The following is an 18321-nucleotide window of genomic DNA, read 5'->3' as shown; positions in this document are numbered from 1 at the left end:
AAAGGTAGTCAATGAGTTCTCATATAATTCATAACCTCTTAAAAGGAAATTAATATTTTAATGGGTTTTGATTAATTGATTAAAGACAGGAGAAAAAAGTGGAGTTAGAAATGACAGTTATTTTTCTTGGCTTTTGCCACTTATAAAGTGTTTTCACATACATTATCTCCTTGGATTTTTACAACACTCTTCTGTTGTAAGCAGAGCAAGAATTTGTTGAATGGATCCAAATTTGATGGATACAATTGAAGTACACATTGATTTTTTTTTAAAACACCTTTATTGGAGTATAATTGCTTTACAATGTTGTGTTAGTTGCTGCTGTATAACAAAGTAAATAAGCTATATGTGTACGTATATCCCCATATCCCCTCCCTCTTTCATCTCTCTCGCACCCTCCCTATTCCCCTCTAGGTGGTCACAAAGCACCGAGCTGATTTCCCTGTGCTATGCGGCTGCTTCCCACTAGCTATCTCTTTTACATTTGATAGTGTATATATGTCCATGCCACTCGCTCACTTAGTCCCAGCTTACCCTTACAGCCTCCCCGTGTCCTCAAGTCCATTCTCTATGTCTGCATTTTTATTCCTGTCCTGACCCTAGGTTCATCAGAACCTTTTTTTTTTTTTCAGATTCCATACATATGTGTTAGCATACTGTATTTGTTTTTGTCTTTGACTTACTTCACTCTGTATGACAGACTCTAGGTCCATCCACCTCACTACAAATAACTCAATTTCGTTTCTGTTTATGGCTGAGTAATATTCCATTGTATATATGTGCCACATCTTCTTTATCCATTCATTTGTTGATGGACACCTAGATTGCTTCCATGTCCTGGCTATTGTAAATAGTGCTGAAATGAACATTGTGGTACATGACTATTTTTGAATTATGGTTTTCTCAGGGTATATGCCCAGTAGTGGGGTTGCTGGGTCATATGGTAGTTCTATTTTTAGTTTTTTAAGGAACTTCCATACTGTTTTCCATAGTGGCTGTATCAATTTACATCCCACCAGCAGTGCAAGAGGGTTCCTTTTTCTCCAAACCCTCTCCAGCTTTTATTGTTTGTAGATTTTTTTGATGATCGCCATTCTGACTGGTGTGAGGTGATACCTCATTGTACTTTTGATTTGCATCTCTCTAATGATTAGTGATGTTGAACATCCTTTCATGTGTCTGTTGGCAATCTGTATATCTTCTTTGGAGAAAGATCTATTTAGATCTTCTGCCCATTTTTGGATTGAGTTGTTTCTTTTTTTATTATTCAGCTGCATGAGCTGCTTGTATATTTTGGAGATTAATCCTTTGTTCATTTCTTCATTTGCAAATATTTTCTCCCATTCTGAGAGTTGTCTTTTCGTCTTGTTTATGGTTTCCTTTGCTGTGCAAAAGCTTTTAAGGTTCATTAGGTCCCATTTGTTTATTTTTGTTTTTATTTCCATTTCTCTAGGAGGTGGGTCAAAAAGTATCTTGCCATGATTTATGTCAAAGAGTGTTCTTCCTATGTTTTCCTCCAAGAGTTTTATAGTGTCTGGCCTTACATTTAGGTCTTTAGTCCATTTTGAGTTTATTTTTGTGTATGGTGTTAGAGAGTGTTCTAATTTCATTCTTTTACATGTAGCTGTCTAGTTTTCCCAGCACCACTTACTGAAGAGGCTGTCTTTTCTCCATTGTATATTCTTGCATCCATTATCAAAGATAAGATGACCATACGTGCATGGGTTTAGCGCTGGGCTTTCTATCCTATTCCATTGATCTATATTTCTGTTTTTGTGCCAGTACCATACTCTCTTAATTACTGTAGCTTTGTAGTATGGTCTGAAGTCACAGAGACTGTTTCTTCCAACTCTGTTTTTCTTTCTCAAGATTGCTTTGAGAAAGCAAAGCAATTTGGGGTCTTATGTTTTGTACAAATCGTGAAATTTTTTGTTCTACTTCTGTGAAAAATGCCATTGGTAATTTGATAGGGATTGCATTGAATCGGTAGATTGCTTTGGGTAGTATAGTCATTTTCACTATATTGATTCTTCCAATCGAAGAACATGGTATATCTCTCCATCTGTTTGTATCATCTTTAATTACTTTCATCAGTGTCTTATAGTTTTCTGCATACAGGTCTTTTGTCTCTTTAGGTAGGTTTATCCCTAGGTATTTTATTCTTTTTGTTGCAGTGGTAAATAGGAGTGTTTCCTTGATTTCTCTTTCAGATTTTTCATCATTAGTTTATAGGAATGCAAGAGATTTCTGTGCATTAATTTTGTATCCTGCTACTTTACCAAATTCATTGACTAGCTCTAGTAGTTTTCTGGTGGCATCTTTAGGATTCTCTATGTATAGTATCATGTAATCTGAAAAGAGTGACAGCTTTACTTCTTCTCTTCCATTTTGGATTCCTTTGACTTCTTTTTCTTCTCTGATTGCTGTGGCTAAAAGTTTCAAATCTATGTTGAATAATAGTGGTGAGAGTGGGCATCCTTGTCTTGTTGCTGATTTTAGAGGAAATGGTTTCAGTTTTTCACCATTGAGAACAATTTTGGCTGTGAGTTTGTCATGTATGGCCTTTATTATGTTGAGGTAAGTTCCCACTATGCCTACTTTCTGGAGAGTTTTTATCATAGATGGGTGTTGAATTTTGTCGAAATGTTTTCCTGCGTCTATTGAGATTATGATATGGTTTTTGGTTTGTAGTTTTCTTTTTTTGTGACATCTTTGATTTTGGTATCAGGGTGATGGTGGCCTTGTAGAATAAGTTTGGGAGTGTTCCTCCCTCTGCTATATTTTGGAAGAGTTTGAGAAGGATAGATGTTAGCTCGTCTCTAAATGTTTGATAGAATTTGCCTGTGAAGCCATCTGGTCCTGAGCTTTTGTTTGTTGGAAGATTTTTAATCACAGTCTCAATTTCAGTGCTTGTGATTAGTCTGCTCATATTTTCTATTTCTTCCTGGTTCAGCTTCGGAAGGTTGTGCTTTTCTAAGAATTTGTCCATTTCTTCTAGGTTGTCCATTTAATTGACATAGTTGCTTGTAGTAATCTCTCATGATTCTTTGTATTTCTGCAGGGTCAGTTTTTACTTCTTTTTAATTTCTAATTATGTTGATATGAGTCTCCCTTTTTTTCTTGTTGAGTCTGGCTAGTGGTTTATCAATTTTGTTTATTTTCTCAAAGAACCAACATATAGTTTTATTGATCTTTGCTATTTTTTCCTTCATTTCTTTTTCATTTATTTCTGATCTGATCTTTATGATTTCTTTCCTTCTGCTAACTTTAGGGTGTTTTTGTTCTCCTTTCTCTTATTGCTTTAGGTGTAAGATTAGGTTGTTTATTTGAGTTTTTTCCTGTTTCTTGGGGTAGGATTGTATTGCTATAAACTTCCCTCTTAGAACTTCTTTTGCTGCATCCCATAGGTTTTGGGTCGTCGTGTTTTCATTGTCATTTGTTTCTAGGTATATTTTGATTTCCTATTTGATTTCTTCAGTGATCTCTTGGTTATTTAGTAGTTTATTGTTTAGCCTCCATGTGTCTGTATTTTTTACAGTTTTTTTTCCTGTAATTGGTATCTAGTCTCATAGCATTGTGGTCAAAAAAGATACTTGATATGATTTCAGTTTTCTTAAATTTACCAAGGCTTGATTTTGTGACCCAAGATATGATCTTTCCTGGAGAATATTCCATGAGCATTTGTGAAGAAAGTGTATTCTGTTGTTTTTGGATGGAATGTCCTATAAATATCAATTAAGTCCATCTTGTTTAATGTGTCATTTAGAGCTTGTGTTTCCTTATTTATTTTCATTTTGGATGATCTGTCCATTGGTGAAAGTGGGGTGTTAAATCCCCTACTATGAGTGTCTTACTGTCGATTTCCCCTTTTATGGCTGTTAGCATTTGCCTTATGTATGGAGGTGCTCCTATGTTGGGTGCATAAATATTTACAATTGTTATATCTTCTTCTTGGTTTGATCCTTGATCATTATGTAGTGTCCCTCTTTGTCTCTTGTAATAGTCTTTATTTTAAAGTCTATTTTGTCTGATATGAGAATTGCTACTCCAGCTTTCTTTTGATTTCCATTTGCATAGAATATTTTTTTCCATCCCCTCACTTTCAGTCTTTATGTGTCTCTAGGTCTGCAGTGGGTATCTTCTAGACAGCATATGTATGGGTCTTTTTTTTTAAATCCATTCAGCCAGTCTATGTCTTTTGGTTGGAGCATTTAATCCATTTACATTTAAGGTAATTACTGATATGTCCTATTACCATTTTCTTAATTGTTTTGAGTTTATTTTTGTAGGTCTTTTCCTTCTCTTGTTTCCTGCCTAGAGAAGTTCGTTTAGCATTTGTTGTAAAGCTGGTTTGGTGGTGCTAAATTCTCTTAAATTTTGCTTCTCTGTAACGGTTTTAATTTCTCCATCGAAATTGAATGAGATCCTTGCTGGGTAGAGTAATCTTGGTTGAAGGTTTTTCCCTTTCATCACTCTGAATATGTCCTGCCACTCCCTTCTGGCTTGCAGAATTTCTTCTGAATGCTCAGCTGTTAACCTTATGGGGATTCCCTTGTATGTTATTTGTTGCTTTTCCCTTGCTGCTTTTAATATTTTTTCTTTGTATTTAATTTTTGATAGTTTGATTAATATGTGTTGGCATGTTTCTCCTTGGATTGATCCTGTATGGGACTCTGCACTTCCTGTACTTGATTGAATATTTCCTTTCCCATAATAGGGCAGTTTTCAACTATAATCCCTTCAAATATTTTCTCAGACCCTTTCTTTTTCTCTTCTTCTTCTGGGACCCTTAAAATTTGAATACTGGTGTGTTTAATCTTGTCCCCAGTGTCTCTGAGACTGTCCTCAATTCTTTTCATTCTTTTTTCTTTATTCTGCTATGTTGCAGTTATTTCCACTATTTTATCTTCCAGGTCACTTTATCCGTTCTTCTGCCTCAGTTATTCTACTATTGATTCCTTCTAGAGAATTTTAAATTTCATTTACTGTGTTGTTCATCATTGTTCATTTGCTCTCTAGTTCTTCTAGGTCCTTGTTAAACCTTTCTGTGTTTTCTCCATTCTATTTCCAAGATTTTGGATCATCTTTACTCTCATTACTCTGAATTATTTTTCAGGTAGACTGCTTATTTCCTCTTCAATTGTTTGGTTTCGTGGGTTTTTACCTGCTCCTTCATCTACTGCATATTTCTCTGTCTTCTCACTTTGCTTAACTTACTTTGTTTTGGATCTCCTTTTCACAGGCTGAAAGTTCGTAGTTTTCATTGTTTTTGGTGTCTTCCCCCAGTGGGTAAGGTTAGGTCATTGGGTTGTGCATGCTTCCTGGTGTAGGGGACTTGTGCCTGTGTTCTGGTGGATGGGGCTGGATCTTGTCTTCCTGGTGGGTAGGGCTGTGTCTGGTGGTGTGTTTTGGAGTGTCTGTGAGCTTAGTATTATTTTAGGCAGCCTCTCTGCTAATGGATGGGTTTGTGTTCCTGTCCTGCTAGTTGTTTGGCATGGGGCATCCAGCACTGGAGCTTGCTGGTTGTTGAGAGGAGCTGGGTCTTAGCATTGAGACAGAGATCTCTGGGAGAGCTCTCACTGATTGATATTACGTGGGGCTAGGGGGTGTTTGGTGGTCCAATGTCCTGAACTCAGCTCTCCCACCTCAGAGGCTCAGGCCTGACATCAGGCTGGAGCACCAAGACCCTGTCAACCACCTGGCTCAGAAGAAAAGTGAGAAAAAAAGAAAGGAAAAAATTTTTTTGAATAAAATAAAATAAAAAATTTATTAAAATAAAAAAGTAATTTAAAAATAGAGAGCAACCAAACCAATAAACAAATCCACCTATAATAACAAGTGCTAAAAACTATACTAAGATAGGGCTTCCCTGGTGGCGCAGTGGTTGAGAGTCCGCCTGATAATGCAGGGTACGCGGGTTCATGCCCCGGTCCGGGAGGATCCCACATGCTGCAGAGCGGCTAGGCCCATGAGCCATGGCCACTGAGCCTGCGCGTCCGGAGCCTGTGCTCCGCAACGGGAGAGGCCACAACAGTGAGAGGCCCGTGTACCGAAAAACAAAAACAAAACAAAACTATACTAAGATAAACATAAAAATCAGAAACAAGTCAGTCACAGACAGCAAATCCCAAGTCTACAGTTGCTCCCAAAGTCTACCGCCTCAATTTTGTGATGATTTGTTGTCTATTCAGATATTCCACAGATGCAGGGTACCTCAGGTTGATTGTGGCAATTTAATCCGCTGCTCCTGAGGCTGCATGGAGAAATTTCCCTTTTTCTTCTTTGTTCTCACAGCTCCTGGCGTTCAGCTTTGGTTTTGGCCCCACCTCCTCATGTAGGTTGTCCTAAGGCTTCTGTTCCTGCCCAGACAGGATGGGGTAAAGCAGCAGCTGATTAGGGGGCTCTGGCTCACTCATGCCAAGGGGAGGGAGGGGTATGGTAGTTATAACTGGAATGCAGGGCGAGCCTGCAGCAGCAGAGACCAGCATGACGTTACAACAACCTGAGTCATGCTGTGTGTTCTCCTGGGGAAGTTGTCCCTGGACCACGGGACCCTGGCAGTGGTGGGCTGCACAGGCTCCCGTGGTGGGGGGAGGGGTGGGGCATGTGGATAGTGACCTGTGCTTGCACACAGGCTTCTTGGTGGCTGCGGCAGCAGCGTTAGCATTTCATTCCCGTCTCTGGTGTCCGAGCTGAAAGCCGTGTCTCTGGAGCTCATTTAGGTGGTGCTGTGCCTTCTGTGGTCAGACGGGAAAGTAATCCCCTCTCCTCGCACACCCTGAAACAATGGTCTCTTGCCTCTGAGGCAGGTCCAAACTTTTTCCCGTACTCCCCCTCGGCTAGCTGTGGCGCACTAGCCCCCTTCAGGCTGTGTTCACACAGCCAACCCCAGTCCTCTCCCTGGGATCCGACCTCTGAAGCCTGAGCCTCAGCTCCCAGCCCCCACCCGCCCCGGAGGGTGAGCAGACAAACCTCTCAGGCCAGTGAGTGCTGGATCAGCACTGATCAGCTGGATCAGCACTGATCAGCAGAGGATCAGCACTGATCCTCTGTGCAGGAATCTCTCTGCTTTGCCCTCTGCAGCCCTGTTGCTGCGCTCTCCTCCGTGGCTCTGAAGCATCACCCCCGCCCACACACCATCTCCGCCAGTGAAGGGGCTTCCTAGTGTGTGGAAACTTTTCCTCCTTCACAGCTCCCTCCCAGAGGTGCAGGTCCCATCCCTATTCTTTTGTCTGTTTTTTCTTTTTTTTTTTTTTTTTTTTGCCCTACCCAGGTACGTGGGGATTTTCTTGCCTTTTGAGAAGTCTGAGGTCTTCTGCCAGCATTCAGTAGGTGTTCTATAGGAGTTGTTCCACATGTAGATGTATGTTTGATGTATTTGTGGGGAGGAAGGTGATCTCCATGTCTTACTCCTCCGCCATCTTGAAGGTCGCCACACATTGATTATTATATGTTGTATCCAAGGACATATAGTTAGGAAGAGTAGACATTTGGGTAAGTATTACCTATCTCAATAATCAGATTATTCCTTATTTTTTCATCTTTGTAAAAATATTTTGTAAATATTTTACGTAATTAGCCCCATCAAATAAAGGTAGAGTTTATACTGTACTGTGGAACTACTTAAATTCTGATCCCAAAATAGCCCCGTACAAAAATTCTTAATTAGAAAGGCTTACCTTTTAGGAAAATATTTTTCTTTTGTGTGTGCATATGTGTGTGTATGTGAATTTGTGTTTTTTAAAAATTCTTATTGAAATATAGTTGATTTACAGTGTTTTAGTTTCAGCTATACAGCAAAGTGATTCAGTTATACGTGCATGCACACACACACACACACACACATATATAGTTTTTTTTCAGAAGATTTTCCAGGTTATTACAAGATATTGAATATAGTTTCCTGTGCTATATACAGTAAATCCTTTTTGTTTATCTATTTCATATATAGTGGTGCATATCTGTAAATCCCATACTCCTAACTTATTCCTACCCGTATATATATATATTCTTTTTAGGAAAAGATTTTTCAATCCATTTGTTCAGTTTGTTAAGGAGATCTTATGTTTACAGAATTGTGAAGGGAAACTTGATGATACAGATGAAGGTACTTTAATCAGCTCAGATTCTATTTTAGTCAAATCCAATTTAGTTGTAGATACGCCTGATACCTGTCACCATGATTAAAATTCTGAAGGTTAGGCTTCCCTGGTGGCGCAGTGGTTGAGAGTCCGCCTGCCGATGCAGGGGACACAGGTTCGTGCCCCGGTCTGGGAAGATCCCACATGCCGCAGAGCGGCTCGGCAACGGGAGAGGCCACAACAGTGAGAGGCCTGCGTACCGCAAAAAAAAAAAAAAAAAATTCTGAATGTCAATAAACTAAGATGCTGACTGCAATATCTATATCTAAACAAAAATTATGTCATTTAAAAAATATTTCTGTGCTTTCAAGTTACTATTACTGAAAATAATTTTCTAGATTTTAATTATAAATGAAATAATAGCTGTTGATAATGGAGAGTTGAGTTGTATCCCTAGGTCTTTCAATTAGGAAACAAAACCTTGGGAAATCACTTAATTGCTTTGATCTTTAGGTTGAAACAAATTCTAACATTAAACTAACTCTTATTATGTAGTGCTTTACAGTTTACAAAGTATTTTCATTTTTATCATACTTTAACAATTCAGAAATTGAGGTTCAGGAAAGTAATTTGCTAAACATAGTAGTGGGGCATATACATTTTCAGGGGAAAGATACTGATGAAAGGGAGGGATTGAATATGCAGAAGCAAGAGGGATGACCATACAGAAGAAAACATGAAAGTAAGATTCCTGAAAAGGTGGAAGGGGATAGTCTCTAAAGCATTGGCCTTGAGAGAAGGAACATCTATTCTAATGTAATAGCTCAGAGAGAGAAGAAAATTAGTGCATGTGTATATAGACTTATAGGTTCAGTAGTGGAAAGTTAAAGATAATTTTATCTGATGGCTTCAGATCTCTGTGAAGTTGGCAAGGTCATCTGCTGTGAGTGAAGAAAGAGGAGCATAGAGAAGATTTCAAAGACTTATTGCAAATAATGGGAGGTCAATCCGAACAAACAAACATAGCAGGATTACCAGACAGTGGTAAAGCCCCATTTGAGGTTAGTAATAATAAATGAATGAACTTATATTATTTTGCCCCCAGTAGTCTTTGACTTCTCAGTTTTAAGAATAGAAAAAGTAAATATCAGCATTTGAGGGTCTCGTCCAACAGATAAGCTGAAAGCAAAGAAAGGCTAAGAAATGTAAGATATTGTCAATACTGTTATTTAAAGGATATTATTTAAAGGATGAACTATGAAATCTAAACTGAATAAAAAATTGAAGAGAGAGAAATGGGAGAGAACACCGTGAGAGAGAAAGAAAGAGAATGTTGTGGTGAATTGTAAGTGCATCAATGCCATGGAGATCGAGAAAAAATAAAAGACTTAAAATTTTGATAGTTGAGGGACACCCCTGGCAGTCCAGTGGTTAAGACTCCACACTTCCACTGCAAGGGGCACAGACTGGTTCAATCCCTGGTTGGGGAACTAAGATCCCGCATGTAGTTGACGGGTAAATATGGAGACATGATTGTGATCATAAGCAAGAATGCTTGGAATAGTAATTTGGGAAGAAACACATAGATGATAGCAAACGAAGTGAATGGCTGATGTAAAGTAGGTTATTGGAGGTCAAGAGATGAGGAGGTCAAGGAGCAGAGTCCATATTATGGAAGGGTGGTCTGCTAGAATAATGATAATACCCAACATGATAATAGAACTTGAAACATAAGAGAAGGCTGTGTGAATTGAGTATCAAAATTTTGATAAATGAGGGAGAGTGATTAGAATATCATTACTTGACAGTTCCAAGGATGGAGAAAAAAATGATACAGACAAACACCATGACCCTTTTAAAAAGGACATAAGGTTTTTTACAGAAGCAAGTGGGAACAATGATCTACAGTGTAAATGCTGTTTGGATTTTGAAAGAATAAACAATCACCACTTGAAAGCAATAAAGGGAAAGGGTACCTTCTTTGAAGAACTAGGTTTTACTTATGGCAAAGATGTAGAAGGAATGCTTAGAGAAAAGGTTGAAAATAAAGGGAAGTGTGCTGCTTTTAGAGGGGAAATGTAAGTGAATGGGGATAATGGTACAGTAGAGTATTATGGCAAACAGCAAGTTGGGAGTGGGCAAGCAGTAATGAATGGGAAGAGGTTGGGGAGCTTTCACTTTGGTTGTTGACTGTGTTGAATGCAAGCTTGAGAATCATGGCAGATTTAATCTCAGTGTACTAAAATGTAATCTGTCTAATAGTGACATAATTTATCAACTTTTGAAAATCTTTATGTGCTAGCCGGGAAAAAATGGTTAATTCACTAATTCTTGGTTGCACTGTTTTATATGTCCCTTAGATCAAGCTTGTTTATGTGGTAAATATCTACATAGATAATAATTTTTTGTTATTTGATCTATTAAAGATTGAAAGAACTGAACTGAAATCTCTGATGGTGGATTAGTCACTTTATCCCTGCATTTTATTTTATTAAAAAATTTTAATTAAAAAAATTTTTTTTGGCTGAACCATATGGGATCTTAGTTCCCCAGCCAGGGATTGAACCCACACCTGCTGCACTGGAAGCATGGAGTCTTAGCCACTGGACCATCAGGAAGTTCCTCTCCCTGTATTTTATTAATTTGTACTGTGTATATTTTATGACACTTTATTAGGTACGTGTAAGTTTAAAATTGATAGATTTTCCTGGTGAAATGTACCATATTATCATTATGTGATGACCATTTCTATAATAATGCTTTTTCTCTTTAAGCTTATTTTGTTTGATATTAATTTAGTGATTTGTGCTTTAAAAAATTATTTTCGGGCTTCTCTGGTGGCGCAGTGGTTGAGAGTCCGCCTGCCGATGCAGGGGACGCGGGTTCGTGCCCCGGTCTGGGAAGATCCCACATGCCGCGGAGCGGCTGGGCCCGTGAGCCATGGCCGCTGAGCCTGCGCGTCTGGAGCCTGTGCTCCGCAACGGGAGAGGCCACAACAGTGAGAGGCCCGCGTACCGCAAAAAAAAATAAAATAAATAAATAAATAAAATAAAAAAATAAAAAATTATTTTCTTGTTATAACTTTTCCATTATTTTACTTCCAACTTTTGTGTCCTAATATTTTTTTCCTTTTTTTGAATATTTTTTTTATACAGCAGGTTCTTATTAGTTATCCATTTTATACATATTAGTGTATATATATCAATCCTAATCTCCCAGTTCATCACACCACCACCGCACCCTGCCCCACTTTCCCCCTTGGTGTCCATACGTTTGTTCTCTACATCTGTGTCTCAATTTCTGCCTTGCAAACTGGTTCATCGGTACCATTTTTCTAGATTCCACATATATGCGTTAATATTTGATATTTCTTTTCCTCTTTCTGACTTACTTCATTCTGTATGACAGTCTCTAGGTCCATCCACGTCTCTACAAAAGACCCAGTTTGTTCCTTTTTATGGCTGAGTAATATTCCATTGTATATATGTACCACATCTTCTTTATCCATTCTTCTGTTGATGGGTATTTAGGTTGCTACCATGACGTGGCTATTGTAAATAGCGCTGCAATGAACATTGGGTGCATGGGTTTTATTAAATTTTGGTTTTCTCTGGGTATATGCCCAGTAGTGGGGTTGCTGGGTCATATGGTAATTCCATTTTTAGTTTTTTAAGGAACCTCCATACTGTTCTCCATAGTGGCTGTATCAATTTACATTCCCACCAATAGTGCAAGAGGGTTCCCTTTTCTCCACACCGTCTCCAGCATTTGTTGTTTGTAAATTTTCTGATGATGCCCATTCTAACTGGTGTGAGGTGATCCCTCATAGTACTTTTGATTTGCATTTCTCTAATAATTAGTGATGTTGAGCAGCTTTTCATGTGCCTCTTGGCCATCTGTATGTCTTCTTTGGAGAAATGTCTGTTTAGGTCTTCTGCCCATTTTTTGATTGGGTTGTTTGTTTTTTTAATGTTGAGCTGCATGAGCTGTTTATATATTTTGGAGATTAATCCTTTGTCTGTTGATTCATTTGCAAATATTTTCTCCCATTCTGAGGGTGGTCTTTTCCTCTTGTTTATAGTTTCCTTTGCTGTGCAAAAGCTTTTAAGTCTCATTAGGTCCCATTTGTTTAATTTTGTTTTTACTTCCATTTCTCTAGGAGGTCAGTCAAAAAGGATCTTGTTGTGATTTATGTCAAAGAGTGTTCTTCCTATATTTTCCTCTAAGAGTTTTATAGTGTCCGGTCTTACATTTAGGTCTCTAATCCATTTTGAGTTTATTTTTGTGTATGGTATTAGGGAGTGTTCTAATTTCATTCTTTTACATGTAGCTGTCTAGTTTTCCCAGCACCACTTACTGAAGAGGTTGTCTTTTCTCCATTGTATATCCTTGCCTCCTTTGTCATAGAATAGTTGACCATAGGTGCGTGGGTTTATCTCTAGGATTTCTATCCTAATGCAATGGGATTTCCATTGATCTATATTTCTGTTTTTATGCCAGTACCATACTGTGTTGATTACTCTAGATTTGTAGTAAGTCTGAAATCAGGGAGTCTGATTCCTTCAGCTCCATTTTTTCCCCAGAGATTGCTTTGGCTATTCGGGACCTTTTGTGTTTCCATACAAATTTAAAGATTTTTTGTTTTAGTTCTGTAAAAAATGCCATTGCTAATTTGATAAAGATTGCATTGAATCTGTAGATTGCTTTGGGTAGTATAGTCATTTTCACAATATTGATTCTTCCAATCCAAGAACATGGTACATCTCTCCATCTGTTTGTGTCATCTTTGATTTCTTTCATCAGTGTCGTATAGTTTTCTGAGTACAGATCTTTTGTCTCCTTCGGTAGGTTTTTCCCAGGTACTTCATTCTTTTTGTGGCAGTGGTGAATGGCATTGTTTCCTTAATTTCTCTTTCTGTCTTTAGTTGTTAATGTATAGGAATGCAAGAGATTTCTGTTCATTAATTTTGTATTGTGCCACTTTACCAAATTCATTCATTTGCTCTAGTAGTTTTCCGGGGGCATCTTTAGGATTCTCTATGTATAGTACTGTGTCATCTGTAAACAGTGACACTTTCACTTCTTCTTTTCCAATTTGTATTTCTTTTATTTATTTTGCTTCTCTGACTGCCGTGGCTGGGACTTCCAAAACTATGTTGAAATAAGAGTGGCGGGAGTGAACATCCTTCTTTTGTTCCTGATCTTAGAGGAAATGCTTTCAGTTTTTCACTATTGAGAGTGATGTTTGCTGTGGGTTTTGTCAAATATGGCCTTTATTATGTTGAGGTAAGTTCCCCCTATGCCCACTTTATGGAGAGATTTTATCATAAATCGGTGTTGAATTTTGTGAAAAGCTTTTTCTGCATCTATTGAGACGATCTTATGGTTTTTATTCTTCAGTGTTTTAATATGGTGTATCACATTGATTGATTTGTGTATATTGAAGAATCCTTGCATCCCTGGGATAAATCACACTTGATCATGGTGTATGATCCTTTTAATGTGTTGTTTGAATCTGTTTGGTAGTATTTTGTTGAGGATTTTTGCATCTGTATTCATCAATGATATTGGTCTGTAATTTTCTTGTTTTGTAATATCTTTGTCTCGTTTTGGTATCGGGGTGGTCTTGTAGATGGTGGTCTTGTAGAATGAGTTTGGGAGTGTTTCTTCCTCTGCAGTTTTTTGGAAGAGTATGAGAAGGATGGGTGTTAGCTCTTCTCTAAATGTTTTGAGAATTCACCTGTGAAGCCATCTGGTCCTGGGCTTTTGTTTGTTAGAAGATTTTTAATCACAGTTTCAATTTCATTACTTATGTTTGGTCTGTTCATATTTTCTGTTTCTTCCTGGTTCAGTCTTGGAAGGTTATACCTTTCAAAGAATTTGTCCATTTCTTCCAGGTTGTCCGTTTTATTGGCATAGAGTTGCTTGTAGTAGTCTCTTAGGATGCTTTGTATTTCTGTGGTGTCCATTGGAACTTCTCCTTTTTCATTTCTAATTTTATTGATTTGAGTTCTCTCCCTCTTTTTCTTGATGAGTCTGGCTAAAGGTTTATCAATTTTGTTTATCTTTTCAAAGAACCAGCTTTTAGTTTTATTGATCTTTGCTATTGTTTTCTTTGTTTCTATTTCATTTATTTCTGCTCTGATCTTTATGATTTCTTTCCTTCTGCTAACTTTGGGTTTTGTTTGTTCTTCTTTCTCTAGTTCCATCAGGTGTAAGGTTAGATTGCTTATTTAAGATGTTTCTTGTTTCTTGATGTAGGCTTGTATAGCTATAAACTTCCCTCTTAGAACTGCTTTTGCTGCATCCCATAGGTTTTGGATCGTCGTGTTTTCATTTGTCTCTAGGTAGTTTTGATTTCCTCTTTGATTTCCTCAGTGATCTCTTGGTAATTTAGTAACGTATTTTTTAACCTCCATGTGTTTGTGTTTTTTACGTTTTTTTCCCTGTAATTGATTTCTAATCTCATAGAGCTGTGGTCAGAAAAGGTGCTTGATATGATTTCAATTTTCTTAAATTTACTGTGGCTTGATTTGTGACCCAAGATGTGATCTATCCTACAGAATGTTCTTTGCACACTTGAGAAGAAAGCGTAATCTGCTGTTTTTGGATGGAATGTCCTATAAATATCAATTAAATCTATCTGGTCTATTGTGTCATTTAAAGCTTCTGTTTCCTTATTTATTTTCATTTTGCATGATTTGTCCATTGGTGTAAGTGAGGTGCTAATGTCCCCCACTATTATTGTATTACTGTTGATTTCCTTTCTTATAGCTGTTAGCAGTTGCTTTATTATTGAGGTGCTCCTATGTTGGGTGCCTATATATTTATAATTTTTATATGTTCTTCTTGGATTGATCCCTTATCACTATGTAGTGTCCTTCCTTGTCTCTTGTAACATTCTTTATTTTAATGTCTATTTTATCTGATATGAGTATTGCTACTCCAGCTTTCTTTAGATTTCCATTTGCATGGAATATCTTTTTCCATCCCCTTACTTTTTTATAGACAGCATAAATATAGGTCTCACTTTTGTATCCATTCAGCGAGCCTGTGTCTTTTGGTTGGAGCATTTAATCCATTCACATTTATGGTGATTATCAATATGTATGTTCCTATCACCATTTATTTAATTGTTTTGGGTTTGTTTTTGTAGGTCCTTTTCTTCTCTTGTGTTTCCCACTTTGAGAAATTCCTTCAGCATTTGTTGTAGAGCTTGTTTGGTGGTGCTGAATTCTCTTCACTTTTGCTTGTCTCTAACGCTTTTGATTTCTCCATCGAATCTGAGTGAGATCCTTGCTGGGTAGAGTAATCTTTCCCAGCAAGATTAAATATATCATGTCACTCCCTTCTGGCTTGCAGAGTTTCTGCTGAGACATCAGCTGTTAACCTTATGGGAGTTCTCTTCTATGTTATTTGTTGTTTTCCCCTTGTTGAGTTTAATAATTTTTCTTTGTCTTTAATTTTTGCCAATTTGATTACTATGTGTCTCTGCCTGTTTCTCCTTGGTTTTATCCTGCCTGTGACTCTCTGTGCTTCCTGGACTTGGGTGCCTATTCCTTTCCCTTGTTAGAAAAGTTTTTGACTATAATCTTTCAAATATTTTCTCAGGTCCTTTCTCTCTCTCTTCTCCTTCTGGGACCCCTATAATGTGAATGTTGTTGCATTTAATGTTGTCCCAGAGGTCTCTTAGGCTGTCTTCATTTCTTTTCATTCTTTTTTCTTAATTCTGTTCCACAGCAGTGAATTCCACCATTCTGTCTTCCAGGTTGCTTATCCATTCTTCTGCCTCAGTTATTCTGTTATTGATTCCTCTAGTGTATTTTTCATTTCAGTTGTTGTATTGTTCATCTCTGTTTGTTTGTTCTTTAATTCTTCTAGGTGTTTGTTCTTCAATTCTTCTAGGTCTTTGTTAAACATTTCTTGCCTCTTCTCTATCTTTGCCTCCATTCTTTTTCTGAGGTCCTGGGTCATCTTCACCATAATTATTCTGAATTCTTTTTCTGGAAGGTTGCCTATCTCCACTTCATTTAATGTTTTTCTGGTGTTTTATCTTGTTCCTTCACCTGGTAGAGAGTCCTCTGCTTTTTATTGTGTCTGTCTTTTTGTGAATGTGGTTTTCTTTCCACAGGCTGCAGGATTGTAGTTCTTCTTGCTTCTGTGTCATTATGTTTTAAATGTATTTCTTTTGAATATCAAGTACCTTGATTTTTAAAGTCTAATTTGAGAATATGTGCCTTTTAACTAGTGAGTTTAAATCATTTATGTTTTTGTTACTATTGTTATGTTTGGAACTGTTTCTACTTTAAATTTTCACTTTGCCACTTAGAAGATAACGCTCATTTCAAATGGATAGCAATTCACTGCTATTCACCTCAGGAAAAGTCAAATCAGGTTTAAAATTCCTTTCCATTCCTCCACCAAAACAAAAGCTACAACAAAATTATTTATAAATCCCTGTTCTCCTTAAACACTCAAAGTAGGAACATGATGGGCAAAAATGGCATCTGTATTTTTAATAAAAGTTAAATATAGTGTAAAACCATGGTCTTATTCTTCTGAACTTCTTGGGACTTATGTAGCTTATTATGTAAGCCTTTGTAATTTAAGTTGCGTAGCCAGTTGAATTTCATGTGTGATTATCATTGCCTGTTGAAAGTGCATTAATTTGTTGGAACAGGAACAGTGTAGGGGAGTTAATTATATGTTGTCAGCAATGAACAAATGTCAACGTTTAAAAATGAATTATTATTTTTGAGATACCATGATTAAATCAAACTAGTATGTGTTCAGGGATTGGGAGTGGGGATGGACACTCTGAGAAATAAAATAGCCTAGGGTGAAACACCTGGTTTTGTGAAAACTAATTTTTGAAGCATTGTCTTACATACTGTGGCAAAATAAAAGGGCCCTGAAAGATACAAGGACTTTGACACTCATTATAGCTGAGAACCTCAAGTAAAGATAAGATACAATGTTTTCTCTAAATGCTATTGCCCAAATAAGGAAAACCTACAATTGAAAACTGAGATTAGTGTATACTTAACCTTGTTTTCTCTGCCCAGGGCCATGGCCACTGCATTAGTTGTTGGAGTTGTGAGACTTACTGAAGCTTTGTCTGGATTCCAGGTAAATTTTGTTTTGTTTTGTTTTCTGTAGAATTGCCATATGGACTTGAATATATTAAAACATATTTTCTAATCTTACAGAATCCCAAATTTGGTTGTTCCTGTATTCTTTATACTGGTGACTGCTTTGTGAGGAGTGTGATGTAATGTGAATAGTGTAGGCACTAGGCATTAAATTCAAACTCTACATCTTAGTAGCTGCATAAACCTGGACAAGTGAACTAACCACAAACACTTCAATTCCTCCATCCTCTGTGTTAGTTAACTTGATTGGTGGTGGGGGAGATCCTCTCACAGTGTATATGTATATCAAACCATCATGTTGTATACTTTAGATGTCTTACAATTTTGTCAATTATACCCCAAATAAGCTGAAAAAAATTGTCTCTGTCCTTGAGCAGGATGTATTAAAAATATTGCTCTGCCTATCTCATAGAGGAATTGTGAGAATCAAATGAGGTAATGTATGTGAAATTCTTATAGATCTTATAACACATTATAAAAAGGGTTAGCTATGTTATTTGGAATCTCCAAAGCTACTACTGCATAGTATGGATAGTATTGCCTTCACATGAATTCTTTAGTAATCACAACTTACATGGTGTTTTTGCCTTTATATTTGTTTCAGTAATTTAACATTTAATTTGTTTGTGAGGTGCTTTACTTTCATAACAGGATATACAAACAGCTGCCCATGACAAATGTAGTTGTTCTTACATAACTTCTAAAATTTTCTTGCTAAAGGCACAAGGGTTATTGAAATAGCATATATATACCAAATTTTTTTCAAGTCTAATTGCTGTAAAAATAATAACTTTTGTCATAAAACCTGCAGGTCTTTATCTAAATTTGTGTCAATACCATAGTGGTCTTTATAATCTTTTTAGGATTCCAACATTCAGTTAGGGATCAAACTCTTGAAAGTTGACTAAATCATTGCTGTTAAGTATTTTTTTAATTAAAAAATTTTTAACTGAGGTATAGTTGATTTACAATATTACATTAGTTTCAGGTATACAACATAGTGTTTCACGCTTTTTATAGAATATACTCCATTAAAAGTTATTAGAAAATAATGGCTAAAATTCCCAGTGCTGTACAATATATTCTTG

The 18321-nt window shown here is 37.0% G+C and overlaps 1 protein-coding gene across 4 annotated transcripts in view; it reads left to right on the top strand.

The window, feature by feature from the left end:
* The window catches only part of ODR4 (odr-4 GPCR localization factor homolog), a 64362-nt gene extending 47106 nt beyond the window's left edge, over nucleotides 1-17256 (top strand). For 3 of the 4 annotated variants that reach the window (XR_013829009.1, XR_013829010.1, XR_013829011.1), the window contains one exon: nucleotides 17147-17210. The gene's annotated coding sequence lies outside the window, so the exon portion shown is untranslated. Of the gene's footprint in view, nucleotides 1-17146 lie in introns of all 4 variants that reach the window. The other variant, XR_013829008.1, reaches the window with a different exon arrangement.
* Nucleotides 17257-18321: the final 1065 nt, after the last annotated feature.

The sequence above is a fragment of the Stenella coeruleoalba genome (genome assembly GCF_951394435.1).
Source record: "Stenella coeruleoalba genome assembly, chromosome: 1".
Taxonomy (NCBI): domain Eukaryota; kingdom Metazoa; phylum Chordata; class Mammalia; order Artiodactyla; family Delphinidae; genus Stenella; species Stenella coeruleoalba.
This window is presented reverse-complemented; position numbering and strand designations above follow the sequence as displayed.